The sequence below is a fragment of the Amphiprion ocellaris genome, chromosome 12 (assembly GCF_022539595.1).
Source record: "Amphiprion ocellaris isolate individual 3 ecotype Okinawa chromosome 12, ASM2253959v1, whole genome shotgun sequence".
Classification (NCBI taxonomy): Eukaryota; Metazoa; Chordata; class Actinopteri; family Pomacentridae; genus Amphiprion; species Amphiprion ocellaris.
Window position 1 is genome coordinate 34501201 of NC_072777.1, and position 20552 is coordinate 34521752.

The following is a 20552-nucleotide window of genomic DNA, read 5'->3' on the forward strand; positions in this document are numbered from 1 at the left end:
TGCTGAAAACAGCTGTTCAGCTGGAACAGATCTCTGCAAATACTGTTGCAGCATCTTTATCAGACCAGGAAGTCTGTCAGTATTTACTGTCACCTCTGAAATGTAATTGTACTCAGAGCAGAGCATCATTGACAGACGTCATCACTTTAGTTTGAATGCTGTTGGAAGCATTTATTCAGAGCGCTGTTACTGGGTTAATATTTAATTGAGGGACTTCTGAAATCCATGGGATACATCTTGCATACATTTTTATTAAACGTTAAAAAAAATGTTTTTATGTTCATTATGATCATGTCTTTACAAATTCTGTAATTATTTATTATGCAAACAATCACTTATTAATAAAAAATGACTGGATATCACTAAAATGTCAACTAAATAACCGTCCCAATTTAATAAGGACCACCTTCTAATGAGCTAAACAATAATAAAATGAGCTGATTCAAAATGTTGATTTTAGGTGTGAAAACAGTAAAAATGTGAACTATGATACAAAAAGTCCCGCAATTATATATTGACCCAACTAAATATGCTGAATATACCCTGAAAATGCTGATGGACACATTTATATTTTCTGTGTTCATTAGTACACAAGGGTCTGTCAGGGTCCATATAATGTAAATTTCATCATCTCCTGATGTCATGCAGACCAAAAGCAACAGATTTGTGTTCATGCAGCAAACTATGCTACCAGGGCAGTAATGCAAAGAATACGTAGATCCCCGACATACTGTGCATGTATGCAGCGGAGTCCTCTAAATGGATTTCATACAAATTAGAAAGTAATATAAAGTAGAAATTAGGATGCAACAATTATGCATCCGTTATGTCAGGGGTGTCAAACATGTGGCCCGTGGCCCAAAAGTGGTCCTCCAGAGGGTCCAATCCGGCCCTCAAAGTGTAAAAATTCCAGAGAAGACATTAACTGCAGATTGTAAATTAGTAAAACTATAAATTTAAAATCATTTCTAGACCATGACAAGTTGTTTGGATCAGAAAGTAAAACACTAGATTGATCATTGTTCTTTTGTCGTTTTGTGTCTTGTTTTTGTAATATTTTATGGTTTTTTGTTGTTTTTTTGTCTGACTTTTATAGTTTACCTCATGTTTTTGTCGTTTTGTGTTTCCATTTTTTCTCGCTTGTATGTTTTGTCTCATTTTTGTCATTTTGTTTCACACTCATGCAATTTTTTTGTCTCATTTGTCCATTTTTTTGTCGCTTTGTAACTTTTTTGTCTATTTTTTGTCTCTTTTTTGTTTTGTTTCGTGTTGTTCGTCTCATTTTTTGTCATTTTGTTTCTCGCTTTTGTCGTTTTCTGTCTCGTTTTTGCAATATTTTGTCTTGTTTTTGTTGTTTTTGACTTTTTAAAAATAAAATACTATATCATTCAGTTCCAGATACTAAAGATACAGATGACTAAATGTGCTCCTTTCTAGACACTCTGTGATCTGGAAGTCATAATGTGTAAATGATAAATTGAGGCATAATGTTGTTAAAACTGAAATTATTTTTCTTAAGAAATTTCAGGTTGTTCGTAATGTTTTGTAAAAAGATAATTCCTTAAATGTGAACATTTTTTGCACTAAAACAAAGAAAACATTAGGAATTGTGGTTATTTATAGGTTATTATGCTGTGATTTTACTGGTCCGGTCCACTGGAGATCAGACTGGGTTGAATAAGGTCCCTGAACTAGAATGAGTTTGACACTCCTGCATTATTTCAACAGCTGTCTATGTGCAAAACCACAAAGGAGTATAATCAAGGCCTTAGGCAGCAGGGCGGTCAGCAAACACACCTGTAACTCCATCTCAATAAACAGTAACAGTCTCAACCCGGTACAACAGTAAATACACAACAGCGAGTTTATTCAGACATGAGACCAACCACAGAGTGCACAACTCCTTCAGAGAGCCAGCTGTATGATTTGTGATTGTGGGAGGTCATGTATTCAGAGCTCATTGAGGTGAGTTTGAGTGTCAAAACAGAAACAAAACATTTACCCGTGTGTAGAAGTAGGGATTGTTTTTCATAGTCTGGGGGATGTAATGTCACTGATAGCATCAGGTTAGCCACACTAACAGATACACACACACACACACATTCCCATGTGGGAGGATTATGAGTGGAAGGTACAGCCCATTGCTTTCTAATAACATCCTCTAATCTCTTGCCAGCTGCCCTTGAGGCTGTCCACTCAGGAAACATTGCAACTTTTCACCTTCAATAAAGCGCCTCCTTCTCGCTCCTGCTTCGCCATCTAGCAGGGAGGGAGGGGTGTGGACCCCTCTCCATCACGGAGATTGGACAGGGTTGGCCCTCTAGTTGGCTGTAGAGGAGAAACCCATTTTTATCCCCTACCCTGTCAGCTTAAATTAACTGTACAACCCCAACCTTTCAGCTGAACCTCTGCCCATTACTCGCTGCGACACTGTCAGCATGGTTTTCTATTTTCTTGGAAGATTCTCTCAGCTCCTGCTCTCCCTCCAGTACATTATGTCCAGTGCTTTTCACACAGAACAGCCTTTGAGGGCATGATCATGAAATGCTGAAATCTTCTGTCCTTTGTGTGAGGTGTTGTAATGGCAGAGCAGGCAGGATTCATCCATGGAGCTCGGCAGACCAACCTTTCATCCCACCTAATGGCTCAACTTAAACTACCCCACCTGGTTCTGTAATGTCCCCAAAGTCCTTTGCTTTCAAATCAGGCTTCACCAGGGTTACTTAGTGATTTTCATTCAGAATACTTTCATCTCCTTTTTAACACTGATCCCTCCATCACAAGTTTTGCAGGCTCGCCATTAAGCTCTCTAGTCATTTGTATTCATCACATTTTCAATTTCTCCCACTCTCTTTCACCATGATGCCGCATAATAGGTTTTGTGCTTATAAGGTATCGTAGGGTTTCTTTTTCCAATTAGTATGGAATCATTTCTCCAGCACTAATCTCAAGCCGTGCGTATAGCCAGCGCCCCCATCTTTGATTTAACGCTTGGTGTGAATCCAGGGGAGCTGGAGGTGCAGCCATGTTGGAGAATCCCCGCGGCCCACAATGTGTTCACCTCCTGATTGCTCGCCCTCCCAGGTTTAGTGCTGGTTTATGGAGCATGATATGAAATAAACCCTTTTCGGTCCCCCAACAAAGATTGGTGGCGTAACTCGCACTCCACTAAGGGAGCTCCGCCTTCAAGGATGAGGGGTTCTGGAGATGCTTTAAAGGCAAGGTGGGAGGACGGGGAAAGGACAAGAATGTTAATTCAGGGGCTCATCTCTTAAGAGAATTCAAGGGACAGACAAACAAAAAGTTGGCCGCGACTCCGTGAAGCGCCGGTTTGTAGTGCCGATCATTCGGAACCAGTGCACACAGTCTGGGCTTTGCAGGGCCTGTGGAGGGAGCAGAAAGAGCTTTTGTGCTCAGCAGCGATCAGGTATTTTCTAAAACCGCTGCTTCACATGAACCAAACCCATCGACATACTAAAACCTGCAAAAACAACATAATCACATCTCTTTAGTTTCCTCCACTGAAGTGTTCCTGATGGCAAACAAAGAACCCAAAATGCTCAGTAGATCCTATTAGTATGATCAGTGCCCTGCGTTTATTATCACGGATATCTAAAAAGTAATGAATATATCAGTTGTGTCTGGTCATGGCAAATGCAGGCCTCTTTCAAATCTCAAGCTTTAACCACAATCTCTTCATTTATGGTTAATAATAAAACCCGTTGGGGAAGAAAACATTCAAAATGCAAATTATCAACCTACCAGCCCCCCTCTAACACACACACACACACACACACACACACACACACACACACACACACAAGCAGACGCACTGCTCTATTTATCAAGAACACATACCTAGCATGATTAGATAAGGGACCGGTGCTGAAAAATCAATTGTGGTTGATTCAAAGCAATAAAACAAAAAGCCAAAATGCTTATCAATCTATTATTTATTAACTGCCTGTCACAACAGGTAATGTCGGCTAAGCCAGCGGCTCAAACAGCATATGATAGTATTTGTGCTGATTATTCACAGAAATCAATAACACATGATATATGTGTGATAAAATTATATAGACCGATTAAAAACAAGTTTTATGTCGAGAGTAATTTCATGAATGGACCTGTCATGAATGCAGTATTTTCTGTCATTCTTTTCCTATTGTGCCATAATTGCATTTTGATTATGATGTTTCACAGTGGAACAGTTTATTTGCTTAATGAGAGGAGTAAAAATAGGAGTTCAGAAAAAGTACAAAATGAAGAATGTATTCCGGGAAAAGACAGATCAAGCATCACATTTTCAGCTTCTTCACAACCGGAAAATTCCCTGGAAGTACATCAGGTACAAAACTGATAGTAGTTATTTAAAAATAGGACATTTAATACCCAGAATTGTACTGATAATTAATGTTTATGTGGATTAATTAGAAATAAGGGACTTATACTACTAATAAAGAGAGTTTTGAAAATGATCATTTAATACAAGAAATGCAGATCAATTGTAGGATTATTAAAACACAGCTTGAAAACTTGCAACCTTATCTGACCATAACTGATGTTTATTAGCAGATTTATTACTCTATGTAGCCTCTTCTATAAATAATACCACATACTGCTTTTTCTATTATTTTCAGAAAAAAACATGTAAAGGAGTTTGTTGTGTTTATTAGCCTTGAGTAGTGTTTGCAGGTATTCCTCTATGGCCGCTGTTAGACTTTATGTATCTGCAAGGATCCACGATGGTAAAACATGATGTGAATTTAATTATCTGCCCAAGAAATCTCTCTGTGGATGCCAAAACTGGTGTCCATGTGACATTTGTGCTACAGGAGACAAGATAGTGGTATAAAACAAGCAAGTGCACATCTGTCCACGTGCACATCTGCAAGGGAGTATGCTCCAGGCTTCAGGCGGGTCGGCATATCTTCCACCAGTCAGAAGGTGGAGTGATAACATCTACGCAGCCTGAGGTATCAAAATCCATAAATCACTTGCTGTACCTTGTGAAACGTAATTACTGAAAGCAACGTAGTACGACTACTCAGCATTTTTATCACCTCCTCTCTCCTCCCCTCTGGATTTTGGCAGCCATCTCCGAATCCTGCCCTCTTTTAGCACCTACCTATCTCTCAGGATCTTCCTCGTCCTTTGTGCTCGGCCAAGACGAGAATCTTTGCAAAATGGGTCACAAATATTTAACATCATTTTATTTTTATTTAGCTGGAAGAGCCTGTGTTATTCTTTTGTTGGGTTTGTCTTTCCTTTAGTGTGCTGGAGCTTTTTTTCTAAAAAGCCCGCACCAAAGAGAGGTATTATCTCCTAGAGAAAACACTGCTCCTCACCTGCCTGAAACACCTCACTAGAAATCCAGGCTTCACGTCTGTTATTTACATCATCATATGGCACTTTTGTATTACAAGTTTGGAACACTCTCAAACAAAGAATGAGCTGCTTCTTCCATTATATCCTCATTGAGCTGCTTCTGCTAGGGCTACGTGCACACATTTGGAAATCTAAGATTGTAGTATGGAACCAGTATTGTCTTGCTTCAGGGTTAGGACTCAGTAAACTGACCAATCAGAGCAGACTGTGCTTTTAAGAAGTGAGGCCTTAAAGAGACAGGAGTGGGAAGACATGCGGAAGAAATGAACTATTTAAGAAAAATGATGTGTTTTTAGAACATCAAAGCATGTAAACATATTCTAGTTGTCCTGAAAAAGCAACTTATAAACCTGTAAATGTGCAACATGTGCATAATGCAGGCTCTTTGAGAAGCATTTTGTGTAGCCTTCAGTAAGTGCAGGAAAAGATGCATTTTTAGGGACTATTTTCTGATGCAGATAAATATACATCTGGTGTTTCAGTTAGTATGTACAGCAGCGTAATAGTGTACATGGATGCAAAATAAATGCCTGAAGGAGCACTGCATGGCTCACTGTTAATTTTCTATTAGTTTTTGTGATATTTCAGCTCTACTGGAACAGAGGAATAAGCTACCTATCAGGTTTGGGCCACACAGACGACACTTACTGGTAAGAACTCATTGGCTTTGAGGCTTTACGTGGGATTTTGTCGTTGCTGTTTCCAAAATGGTTCCAGCCAAACCATTTAAGCCACTAATACTCGAACTTAAGGGGAAGATGTTTGTCAACTGGCAAAAGAAAACAAGACCGGTGGCAGGAGATAGGAAATGATTGCCAGCCTGCAGAGCCGAAGTCAAGCACTTTGTGTAATCATGTATCCACCTCATCTCCTGCAGCTGTAGTTTCCACTGCACTACAGAAACACTGCAACATCTTTTACCTTCTGAAGAGGGCGCTTAGACACACAAGTGGCTGCTTGGCTTTAATGGTAGGAAATGGTATGAATCTGAATATTTCTGGCCATTAATAAAAAAAAAAAAGAAGAAAAAACTTTCCATGGGTTCTTGAAAAGAGTGAGAACAGTTTGAAAGTTGTTCAGAAGCTGAATGAATCACTTAACAGTAGCATTAAATCAATGTCCACTTTCATTCTCAGCCGCTGGATCAGGAGCAGTCACTTAGCAACTCTTCCTGACCTTGGCTGCCACGTTAGCATGCATGAGCAATCTACATCCCTGACGCTTTGATGTGCCGCCGTCTCTCCCTCTCCATCCATGCATGAGCAACTTAAAGATTTCCTGCCCGGGTCAATCATATTGAATTGTGAACTGATCGGCTGTGACAAGCAGCTCTCCCGCTGACCGGAGTTCACCGGACGTTGAGAAAACATTTCACCTCACTCAGGTGCAGTCACCTTGGCCACGGGCAGCGAGCGCCGAGGCTGGACGAGTAATTCCTTTACCAAGACAGCACATCAAAGAGATGTGCATGTAGATTAAAGCCGGGAGGTTTGCAGAGTTTAGCCTCAGCCGCTTAGCATTCACACCTACAGCAGCAGTCAGAGGGAATCTGGAGAAAGGGAGCGCAGCCAGAGCTCCTTCTTCTATCACTAAGTTAAATAGATTAAGCGAGCCATGAGCGAGTCATTAAAAGACCACCTGTTCTGCATCTCCATCCCAGCCTTGAAGTATCGTAACCACAGCAAAATATCTAAGACCCATGCCGCATGTACACGGTCAAGTAAACACATCTGTGCATCTGCGCACACTGTTCAACACATGCCTCTGGTTACGGTGATGATACACAACATATGGTGCTGGAGAGCCTCCTAAACCCCTCACAGAGAACACAGAGGAATCCATAGGATTAGTGTGTGAGTGGTTCATACAGGAAGAATTTTCAGATTTAGGCTCTTGGCAAAGGCTGAGAGGCTAATGGTGTGCTTCAGAAGTTTAATTAGTCTGCACAGGGCCAACTTTTCCAACTAAGAACAATGACTTAATACCACAGTCATGTATTAGGTCACTGGTGAATAGTTAATAAAGTTTCAGTGATTATCCCCCTCCAGGATTTGAGGATATGGTCTCAGCTGATGAGTTGTTAGCAGCTAAAGGACAGATGCCCAGAAAGCATCAGAGGTAACACTGACATACCCAGGATCAATTCTGTCAGCTGTCATCATGGAGCAGTGGGCAGCGAGGTCTATTAGGAATAAAATACACTTTGTAAAGGAATATAGCATTCAAATACTAATTGGAGCAGGGTTGTTCCATCACAAATCATCAGAGGCCTTCAGCTTGACCATTTCTGATCTGTTTTTTTTAATCATAAACTTCGGATGTTGAAAATAGTATCGGTTAAATCTTAGATGGATTTGTCACTAACTTTTCAAGACACATTTTGTTTTTTTTTTAAATTGCCCAACAACCTATTTTGAGCATGTTTTTTTCACACAATGAAATTTAAGGCCATGCTTAGAAGACAGTATAAGATAAAAGCCTGAAATTTTCACTGTTCTGGGGTTTCCAAATGTAACATTGGTCTTTGAAGGCCAATGCAAGAGAATCCATTTTGATCCCATTAAATAGTTTCCACAATGATCATTAGAACAAACTTGCTACTAAAGTCTTGCTCTCACTTTACAATTAAATATATGTCAAAGCATAAAAAATACCATTATCCCAACAGTTGGTTGTATTTGATCACGGTTATATTATGCTGACATCCTAATAAGTCTTCTCCAAACTCAGGTTTTTGCCTACAAAGTGAGGCCAGACATTGAAAAATAGACTTTTCTGAATGCCGAAAATATAGTATTTAAGCCAAACCAGCGATGCAATGTTGGTATTTAACAGTGTTAAGCCCAAAATAAGCCTCAATTTCAATAGCTACATTCAAACAATTATGAAAATGTCAGAATATATTGGTGGTTTGGGTTGTAAACATCACATGTGCACCTGGTAACTATCTATGTGAATAACCAGATTTCTGGGTACCATGTAAACACTGTGTCCTAAATATGTTGAAAATCTGCATAAGTCTCATATCCAGGATACTGGTAAGCATGTAAATGCACTTGTTGGATGCATTCATATCAGGCCATTTTTCACTCTGGGAACTTTCAGGGTATTTTAAGGCCACTCAAAGTTTTATTTCTATTAAGACCACAAGAAGCGCCTTGTAGAACCTCTACCAGGGCTGTTTCTGGGGGAGAAAAACACCTACTTTTGACCACTGTTAACACAGATTGGTGAAACTCGGAGAGGAAAAGTGTCATTTTTCTGCCCTCTCAATGTCCTTGTTGAGTCGCAGTCTTCTACGAACACAACAGACCTCATTTGTTCTGTTCTCTATGTGCTCATAGAACTAGAGTTATGTTTAGTAGCAACACATTTTTTTGCCATACTTGCTGTCAGAGTTGTCAGATTCTACAGTGAAATGGAAACAGGAAGGCTGAAAGTGCTGATAACAGGGCTGCTTCTGTAACATTCGTGCCAGCCTGCACCTGTCCCAAATCCTAAATTGAAAAGCCAGCTAATGCTTCAAAGATTACCAAAAAATATTTCAGAAGTATATAGTACTGCATGAATGTCCTGCTAGAAACGTGACGTGCAGCAACAGCAAATATGGATCATTAATCAGATCAGATATTTGAATTGTTCTTTAAGTATGTAGATGCTGTTGGAAATGGAAACGTAATTATAAATTCATACACTCTGTATATATTCCAAACAAAAATATGCAGCAGAGAAAGCAAACTCTGTAAGAAGCAAATTCATGCTGCATGTTCCTGAGTAAAGGACCATAGGTGAAACCTCCAGATGCCATCACCTTCTCATTAAAATATGCAGATTATCCCCATATCTGAATTGTTGACAGATGTTCACATGCAAATTTAGGCATCTATGAACTTGTAAATGAGCAACATTATCACTATTGTCTTGGGAAAAGCCAGTTGGGCTGCTGCAAGACTTTCAGGTTTTTTCAGCCGATTGTGTCCGTCTGTCAGTAGTGATATCTCAGGTGATCTTCCAGAACATCATTAGGCTGAATGAACCTGGAGCGCTGATGAATCTTTGCACCAGCATTCAAACACTAGACAGATGTTCCTCACGGGAATGCTTATTAAAGGTCAGAATTTCAAAACTTGAAAGGCCAGCAGTCAGGATTTGATGCAACTTAGATGGATGAAGCATCTCTTCACAGATGAACCCAGGGGATCTCTCCGTTATTTGTGGGACGTGTTGTGACATGAATATGAAATTCTTCATCCCTGATTAAAATGCAGCATCATGTGTTCGCACGGCTAAAAATCACATTCTGTATTTCCAGAAATGGCTTGAAAAATTATCTGAAAAGTGGCAGCACAAGTCCAGACCTCTCCTCCTCGAGACGAGCAGCCGAGGCCTCCTTGGCATCGACTTTGGTGATGACACCGGAGCTCGCAGGGGTCGGGGTCACATCTGGCTGTGCCTGGATCAGATCTGAGCAATCAGATGGAGCTGGCGAAGCATCACACGCCAACCCCGGTGTTCAGAGGGAGTGGAGAGAGACGCTGGGTGAGAGGTGTGCAGATGGTTGATAACAACTCATATATGCTCGCCACATTTCCTCCTGTACAGCTTATCTCTTAAGTAAGCTGATTGGCAACATTTCATCTCTTCCTTGGGCTTCCTGTCTGTCGTCTTCTGTTTCTGATTCTGAGTCAGAGTCCAAAGAGAATTCAACAGTGCTGCCTCCAGTTTGTCACACTGCAGAGAAATGTGTTATAAGCTGTTCAGACATATTTCAGTGAGGGAAAAAATCACCAAGTATATAAAATTAGGTTTCAAAATGGTGAAAAATTATCAGTGTTCTCCAGTCTGAAGTTGCTGACTGACAGCTTTTCATTTTAACAAATGGATTAGATGTGAAAGCACAAACAAGCATTGTGGATCGTAAGGATGCACATTTTCAACAATTTTCTTACCTGACAAACTGTAGTGTTATCAAATACGAATCAATTAATCGTTAAAACAGCTTGAGCAAAGAGGACATAATTCCATATGCTCAGAGACCTATTTTTTACCTTTTATACGTGACATCCACCACAAATACGGCTTTGTTATTTTGGCCACTAGTTACTGGAATGCATCCTAAAAAACTGAGTCATCTTGAGCATGTTTGTTCTGTCTAGACGTCATTAACTACCACTGAAGACTTTGTCATTGGTGCCCACCGATAGCTAAACCGTCACAATGCCGTCTGCTTTCCTACATGGAGCTGCAACAGTATTAAACACAGCAAAGAAGCTGCAGATTTTCATCTCATTGAACAGTAAAAAATCTCACCTGGTGGCGGATTTTAGGTACTAAAGCTAATCCATAATACATTTTCTGACATGCAAATCTTTTGTCTTCGGTTAATATATGTTGAATCGGTTCAAGTATTAATGACAACAGTTAAATCCCTAGTAGGTATGGGATAATTTAGTTATTTTGTGGCTCTGTAGACTGAGTTAGCTATGATAATAAGTTAAGAGAAGGTAGTTTATAGTTGGGCATGTGCTAACAATGGCAAGTTTTGAATACAAAAAATAATGGAAACCAGTTAACAGTTCACAATTATTTACCAGTGCGTATGTGTTTAGAAACAAACAAATGAATTTCCTTTTCGCTAAATTACTGCATGTTGTGTTTTGTCATCGTCAATCATTCATATTAATTCATGGTTCCACGTCATCAAAGTCATCAACGCGTCACTCAGAAGTGTTTCTGCAGTTTTGTTCTGATAAAATGTGAATTAGTGCATGTTTTCATCAGCTAGCAGCAGATGTCTTTATTATGCAGTACAAGGTGTTTGACAGCTATCGGTGACACGTTTTTACTGTCAAGGACCAACAACTCACAGCCTTTTGTGACTGCTTTTGCCTTGAATTTTACCTTTATGATTTAATTAGCCTCTGCTGAATGACGTGTACCTTCTGGTGTTTTTATTGGCTGCCCAGTTGTTTTTATTCAGTTTTTTTCCTCTTTCTGATCAAATGATTCATGCAACATTGAGCAGCTGCTTTACATGAATATTAATCTAGAATTTCTATCCCATATAATTCTTTTTTGTCGTCCTTTCTTTTCACATTTGTCTGTATTGCAGCCATACTAACATGTCACATTGAATTTCACTCTCCGTACGTGAAAAGTAAATCTAGAAACGAGCAGATTGAGAAACTATCTACAGGATGTGTTCCGTGTGTTTTTGAGTTATTATGAAGCAACTTAATGTATGCACGCAGTCGGTGTCTGTATGTATGAAACATACAGATGCTATGTGAGAGCTGTGTAATGTGGTGTTGACTTAAGTGTCTGGGAGCAAATTGGATGCATGAAAAGCATATTAAACATGTACAATGTCTCGCTCTGCATGTGCAGTCTGTGTTTGGCCATTTATCTGCTGGAGAGAGAAACACGAGAATAACAAAACGGCAACAGAAATGGCAGGAAGAGTTTATTTCCAACTGTGAGTTGTGTAAATCGGTTTCATAAAAGCACTGCAGTCTGTTGTGTAGGCTGATCAGCGCAGCTAAGAAAATGCAAGAAGCTTAGTTTGGTTAATGTGATGCATTAGCCTGGGGAGCAAGCAGTCAGTAAAGGAGGAAATAAAGCAGAAACATACAAAAAGGAGGCTTCTTCTTTGGAGACGTTTAAATGTTACTACGCCACTAAGCCTACAGCTCATCAGCCAGGAGACGTTCTGTGTGTTTGTACTGTTTTCTGTGCTGGTCTGTTATCATTGTCAGATTAGACATTTTTTAGGAACAGCTTCTATAAATCATGCATGAGGAATAAAAAGATGTGGCCTCTGTGGTCTCGTAGGTTAAATCTGAATGTTTAAGTTTTCGGTTTGTGCATGGATTGCCAACAACGGATCAAAATGTCGGAGGGATGGAAGGATGAAGGCAGAGGAGGCTGTTTACCTGTTACAGCAGATTATCTGTGAATTCCAGTGATGAAAGTTTACAAAAACGGAATCAAAAACAAAATTCCATGACTCTCAATGGCAAATTTGATGTAATCGGAAACTTATCACTATTTCCATTGTCAATTAATCTGTTGGCTATTTTCTCAAGTAAGTGATGAGTTATTTGTCCTGTAAAATGTCAAAAATGGTGAAAATTGTCGCATAGTGTTTCCTAAAGCCCAAGATGACATCCTCAAATAGAATATCTTGGTTTGCATCCTGGCTTTGGGTTCTAGTTTCATAACAAGTCCCCGATCAGCTGATTCAAACATCTTACTGTTTTGTTTTTATTATTGTTGTTTATTATTGTTGCTACACATGGCCACCATTCCACATGTTGTTGTCATGTGTTCTGGTATTTTAGGTTTGCTCCTGGCTCAGAATGGGCCTTTCAGGGATGATTAAACATGACAGTCAGCACGATCAGTCCACATACAGTCAAGGCAATGAATATGTATTACGTTATTTAAATGAATATTATTTCAATTAGGGATGCTCTATAATATCGGTGGACCGATATTATTGGCCCGAAATTGGCATAAAAATGTAATATCGGTCAATATTGTTCTTTTTTTTTCCTATCATGACAACTGATAAAATAACACCTGGATTTCACCGACATGTTCCAGCGCGCAAATGATGACATCATCAAACTGTTTCCTTTTTTTGCACTTCACCTCAAGCCTGAAGCATTGTTTATAGCTCAAAGAAATGTGCAGTTTTCAAAAGTGTACAGCATAGTTGCCACATTTCAATAGACTCATATAGAGAGGAAGAGTGTGAACTGTTGTTTGAGACAATTTTTTTAAAAAACAAGGCATTTTTTTCCCATAACTTATGTAGTTGAAGTAGTTTCCTTATTTTGAACGGACAATGTTTACATTTGGAAAGCCTTGTTGCATCTGAGAATGCATCCAATGGGTCATCGCAATAAAATCAGGCGTGATGTGTTAATTCCACCACAGGAGATGTGTGATGTTACCTAAAATTAGTTTAATAGCCCACACATATCGGTATCGGTTGATTGGACAATTTTGGCATATGGGTTATTGGCTAAAAAGCTAATATCAGACATCCCTAATTTCAACGCAATTTGAGAAACAAAAATGTCATTTATGCTGGAATAAATCAAGCCAAGTTCACAAAACTGTTTTAAAAAATGAATATTCTCACTCCTTACCATTTTTTGCTGGGAATTTTCCTGCGGCATTTGCTAAAACCTCTTTGGACAGGCTTCTCTGTGCAGGAAAAACGCTGCTTCTACTCTGCATCAACTTGGTGCTGAGTTATCCGTTCACGTGGCATCTCTGCTGTTTAAAATAGATGAATCAATGAATGAATTAGCACTGCATGGATCATATTTGAGATAATTCCATTTCTCATCAACAGTGAAAATGTTGGAAATGTACATTAACATAAATGACTGTAACATTGATCTCATGTATCAAATGCTTTTCTAATTAAAAGAATATTTTTATATCATATTAAAGTCACAGATGGAATAATTATTTGCAAGGACAGTGCACAGTCCAATTAAGATTTTATTTGGTGTGAGATTATATCGGCTGAGCGTGTTTACTGTTACAGAACATTTCACGAGCATGCTGCTCAGTGTGATGCAAATGTAATATTTTAAGTCATAAAATGAGGATTTAGCATTCGTCTTCCACTCCGGGGAAACAGCGTGTGCAGTCACACTCTGTATTTCCTGGCAACAGTTGCATGACACCACAGCTCAGCGGTGACAGAGCTACAATAGAGTTCACACACACCACGATGAGGAAGTAAGAGCAAACGATGCTCTGTGCTCTCAGAAATGATCCATGCAGGTACCGACCGTACTCCCTGATAGCTCAGCCTGAACACCGCCCAAAATTTAACACTCAGCTCAAAGTCATTATCAGCTCTTTTCCCTGCCAGGTCTATTTACAGCACCCTCCGCCAGCTCAAATTGGAAGATTACTCTTTAGTCCATACAATTTAGAGAATGCACAGCATTTCCATCGCCGCCAGGCTTTGAAATCAATATGTCGATAAACCTATATCTTTCTATCCATTCCTCTCGCTGCCGGGTGCATGCAACTTTAAAGAGGCAGCGACGTGCACGGCACACTCACATGCACAAACATTTGCATCCTTTCTTTTACTCATCCAGCTTTAAAAATCCAAATCTTTGCTGAGGTGCATTTTCAGGGCGAGACATTTCTTTTTACACAGTACACAGAACAAAGAGCAGATTACGTTTCAGTCAGTTAAACTGAGGCACATTAGCCTCCCAGATAAATTTAACACATTTGGTGAAGTAAAACTGAAACCAATTTACTGTCATTTATCTAAGAAAACTGGTGTGTCTACTGTTTGGATATCGCTTTACTCGTCCCCTTGGGCAAGTAATACTGGCCATGTTTTATTCATGATGCCGCCTGAACTCTGGCCTGGCTCAAGCTGGCTCAGGGTGAAGCCAGAGCATGTTAACTATTTATCCCACATTACGACAAGACATAAGCCCATCAGGCTTAAAGCCCACGACAGCACGCTGCCTCGCTCGCCGTCTGCTGCAACAAACCTGCTGACAGGGGTGAAACTGGACGTTTCCCCTCTCTTTAACAGATAAGGATCCAGACCTCCTGTAGTCGCCGCTCAGCTCCCCCGTGAGCCACAGACCGATACACAGAGCTTCCTACAATTGAACTGGCAAGGGAAATGAGGACGGACAATCTCTTATCATCAGTTCTATTGCCTTTTGTCTGTCCGTCTTTCTGACAACGAAGCGTGGCGGTTCCTCTCTTTTCACCCGCCAAGACGAGTGACTGTACCCAGGACATGGAGATGATCAATTACCCTCCATGTCTCCGCCCCATAGAGCACATTGCTTTAATGAAACAAGATCAAGTATAAGAGTGTGGACTCTGTGGACGGACGAGAAGAAAAGAATAAAGAGAAATCTAAATTTTTATCCAATTTAGGGCAAAAAAAAGAGTCTTTGTCAGGAAGTTAAGCATCTCTAAAGAATAAAAGCGCCTGACAAAGCAGAAACAGATCTCATATCACAGGTGGATCTGACCTGACTTTGGTTCATGGTTGATTCATTTTTAACGTGCAAACAGAAGACAGAGCCACAGCCTGGGAAATAGCATCTTAATTGTAAAGTGTGAAGGCGAACGACAGTCTTAAAGTGTTCAATATTAAATCAAGATGTTATTACATAACTCATGTTAATAAATAAATGAATCAATAAATTGTAAGAGAAAAAACATTAATAAATAATTAAAACTCATATTCATACATTTTTATTTCATCCTTCTTATTTTCAGTATTTTTATTTGTTTTATGCATTTTTAATTTTAAACTGTCTGTTTTTCTAAAGTCAGTTTATATTTCATTGCCAAAGTTTCCCCCAACAACACTTTTATTACATAAATTCACTTTAATGGCAGTGATGTTTTCATCAATCACATTTCTTCCACTTTTCAGCCAATCACACGCAGTCAGACTTTTCCTGACCAGTAGTCTGCTGTCAGCTAAAGCAACAACAACAACAACAACAACAACAACATTACTCTAAACTAGAAAAGCACTCAGAGCACAGTACTCCTCCAAGGCTGTTCAGTTGACCTATCATTTTCAACAGATGAAATATTTCATAAAAAATGACTTTGCGCTGAGCAGAGGCATGTGTTGTGCATGTGCATGTTATGTATAGATATCGAATCGCGTGTAAATTACTCTTATAAAGGTCTGTTGATCATTTCATCACTTTTGGCAAGCCTTTGTTTTGCTAGTGTTAAAATAACCCTTCCCTCCATGCTTTTATTTTGAAGACGTATTTTTAATGTTCTGGGCTTTTATTTTGTCACCATTCACCGGCACAGGAAGTGTTTATCTAAGAAGTGGTTTCTTGACATGACGAAGACGCTGCCATAAAGTCTGAAAATTCACGTAAAGATGAAATAAAACGGTTCCAGCTGCTGCTGTCTAGCAAAGGATGTGTCTAAACTTAGAAGCAGCTGGAATGGAAACAAGCTCTGATGGTGTTTCCTGAAGAAAGGAGTGAAGGACAGAAAGGTGGATTTGTGTTCAAAATAAGGCTGACAGCTGAACTTAACATGTCTGGCTGGGGTTTGCTACATTGCGTGACCTAAATATGTAGCAGGACTCAGAAACAGCCCACAGTTTAATCATTAGTTCCTTGGATGATTTCCAACTGATAAATCACAGTCATTTTGTAGTAGGATCACAATCATGTGATCGTCAGCAGGTAACTGACACAGTGTTCACTTCATGGTTACAGTGACGCCGTGCCAGCAGCAATATCTCCCAATTGGAAATCCTTAACAAAGTCATGGATCCAGACTATAAGCTGCATCACTGCCAAAATCTAATCACTTGGTCCTTGTGTCATTTCTGACCTTCTCTGAAAATTTCATCCAAATCTGTTGGTCTGTGGTTGAGTAATGTTTCACACAGACAGACAGACAGATTCACAGACAAATGTACGCCAATCATCACATAACTCTGCCGTTCCTTGGCGGAGTAATTACCCAAACTACAGCTTGAGTCAAAATCTTCTGCTTTTATTGGGTTTGAAAATGCAGCATTATGCCAACTGACTTGGATAAATAGCTACATTTTTTGTGTGTGTATGTGTCTTAGCAGCAGTAGCTAACTGGCTAAGTACCTCCTAAACTTGGGCTTTCTCATCGGACAGTCAAGCCAATCAGCTAGCTAAACGCTAACTGGCAGCTCAGCTCCAGCTAGTAGTCAGTAATACTGCTAATTATGATATTATGCTGTTGCATGACCCCTGATTGCATACTATGGGATGACTTCTTTAGTTTGGCTTTTTTCTTTCAAGATTAGTTAGCATTACGACAGCGCTAGCATAATACAAATCATGATTTTTTAAAAAACTTCGATTTGTTGCAATAAAAGTTCTTCTTCTGTATTACTGTGTTACTTGTAGCAAAGTCTGACTTGGTTCACTTTGAAAGTTTCCAAAGACCCAAGGCTACGTGATTTATAGGAGTATTTCAAAAATGATCACAGAAAACCAGCATGGTTTGTACAGTTGTTGTACTACTACAACAAATGTTTAGGCTCAACAACAAAACATAAAATTAACGCAGCAGTTTGCTTCAGTATTTTTCTGTTTTTTTTTAAACCTATAATAAAATATATGCTATTAATTACTTAATAACTGGTTCATAAATAGAAGTAGGAAGTTTAAGGAGTTAAAATACTAAACTTAAGGTAGAGAAGCCAATTTAACTAATTTTAATACAACTTAAATGTAGTTTTAAATCAATTAACTAAGAAATTTCTGTTTAAATTATGCACAATATTACTTTGGTGTAATTACCAACACTATTATGACAACAGAACCTATCAAAAATCAATAAATTAGAATTTTTAACTGCTAGAAATGCATTTAGCTAAGTATTAGTAACAGGTCTCCTGAATGACTTTTCAGGGTTCTGACCACAGCTGCACAGTCTAATATTTGAGCATTTGAAGAAAAACAACACACCCTTTACATCTGTTTACTTCTCTCCTGCTCTCTGTGCTCGATACAGCTGATATCATTTTCAGATTTTTTGTGTTTCTGCTGTCAAACGACAAAACAAACATATAATAGTGAGTGAAATGTGGCTCATTAAGACTTTATGTTAACCAGTAGGTCCTTCCAAACCACTGCACAGCTAAAATCCTCATTTTATGACAGTAACGCTGTTGGACAAACATGTCAATTAAAAACAACAGCTGTGATGTAAATAAAGTTGTGTTTTCAAAGTATTCCAAGCTATACCAAATTCCAAATCTTAATTGCACAATAATTAGAAAAGCAGTTGCATTTTAGCTGCTTTGTGATTGTAAAATACGTCCATGTTGCACTAATAGACACATTTAATTTTGTCAAAGTATTTAATAGAAATGACTGAATTAAATAATTAGCCTTTTTCTTCTTCGTTCCTAATTCAAACTGCCAGTTTTGCAGTTTAATGGGTACATTTGTTAACATTCTACTGTGCTGCGTTATATAACGACGTCAAAATAAAAATAACTTCAGTGAAATGTTCAACTGGCTTTTTCCATTACTGTTATTAATGGCAGCCCTAATGTTAAACATCTAGTATGCTGTTTTATGCAGGCTTTAAATGCAAATATGTATATCTATTATTGTTTTTAATGCAGAGTTGAACTACATGATGCCTTATTGATTCATTTACTTTCAAACATTTGGGCCTCCATAGATAAGTTATTAAATGAAACTGCTGAGATGTCATGAATGAATGAAATGTGACCTCCAGACTCAGACTATGAACAGTTTGCTGTTTGAGCCTGCAGGGCTTCTACTCTACACAAATTTTCGTCAGCTCCAAACGGAGGATTTGCTGACAGTTTTTTGTGGGCTCAAGCCGTGTTCTATCAGCTTCTATATTCCGGTTGGGGGGAAAAAAGCATTTAAAGGTTTAACGTACTACTTTTAACTTTAATACATTCGAAAGTGTAGATTCCTGCCGCAGTGATAGAATTCAGGATTTGTGAAATCCCTTTATAGCAGCCATAGTGCGGCTGTAGCACTGCTGTATTATTGCAGCTTACTCCTATAAGCCGCATTTTCCACAGAGGTTAACAACATGTTTTGAGCCGGGATGAATAGCTCCGTATTCTGTCCTCAATTCAGGGCCACATTTGGCTTATGAGAGATGAGAAACAAAACCTATAGGGCCTCGGATTTGTGTTTAAACATTCTCTTTTATTCCTCCTGTGACAGCATGTAATGTTTCCACCTTATTTTGCGACCCTTCTCCCTTTACTTATGTTTTATGCATGATTAACATGTCACCCAACGGAGGGGCTTTTTGCTCTGCAGATGTTTGTAGAGGTCAAAAATTTGCTCATCCATTAGTCATAAGTCATGAAGCACCAAAAGTCTTGGATCAGGTCATCGGAAAAATTATGCCGGAATCAAAAGGAATGGCTAATACGCCGCGGTATCATCTGCCCAAACGCCTTGTGCAGCTAATTATTTGTAATTAGCTGGATTTTGTTGAAGGCGTAAACAGAGAAAATTTATGAATTCAGCAAAGCCTTTGTCAGCTCCGGCTCTTTTAATCATGCAAACATTTTTTTTGTTGTTGCTTTTTGCTGCTCTGGATTCAGCCTGGGAAGATTTATCGATTCAACCGAGGCCTCCATCAATTTTCACTCGGCTTTCAATTAATTTGCGGTCAAACTGGGGATTATTGAGGGCCCATGCAAACCGAAGGTGCAACAAATTAGCGCTTCAAAAATCACTTTTTTTTGGGAGAATGATTATTATTTTTTGGCGAAACAAAAATGTAAACAATAGATTAACAGTAGATTGTACAAACCTGTTATTTAACCTCATAATAAAGGGCAGAATAAAACAACCAAACCCATTTCACGCAGACATCTTTATTAACATCTCAGCACTTAATGAATTATCAGAAGAGGAAAAAGTGCTGCTTTTTATTTGAATTTGTTCGATGAGGTCAGAGTCCTTTAAAAAGAACTGCTTTTTTTTTTTTAACTTTTTCTGTTTTTATTGAAGAATAACAGCATGTCCTGACATTTAAAAGACGCAACATGCTTTTGAGATAATGAGGCTCGACTGGAACAGACGGCATCGTGAAACTCCTGGTTTTACTGATTCATCTGTTTTGTTCCGATGCTGGGTTTTTCATTGCTGCATAAAATCTGAACAGAAAATATATTTTTCCAGAGTGCTCTCATGAAATCAAAGTCATGTGACTGTGAACTGATTTCAATATAAAATGTGACAGAGTTAACCTGGAGTGGACTCTTTTTTCCCCTCACAAAATAGCTCCTAGCAACAGATCTAGAGATTTTTCTGCATTGAAGAGAGTCAGTATTTCTCCATGAATGTGCTCTTATGTGGACTGATTGTGTTTGTAGAGTAGAGCAGCAGCACATCCAGTCGATTAGCAGCCATGAATGAGCCCCTAATGACCAAACACTGATCTCCATTGTGGGTCCGCTGAAATCTTTCTCCTTTGTTTTAGTTCTAAATGATTCAACTTGACTGTTTAAGTTCTTCTGACACAGCTTATAAGAGAGAATTTATATTGGAAGCCGAATCCTCTATATTCATGACACTGTGCGTAAACACCAATGTTTGCAAATAGTTTTAAAAAATTTCATG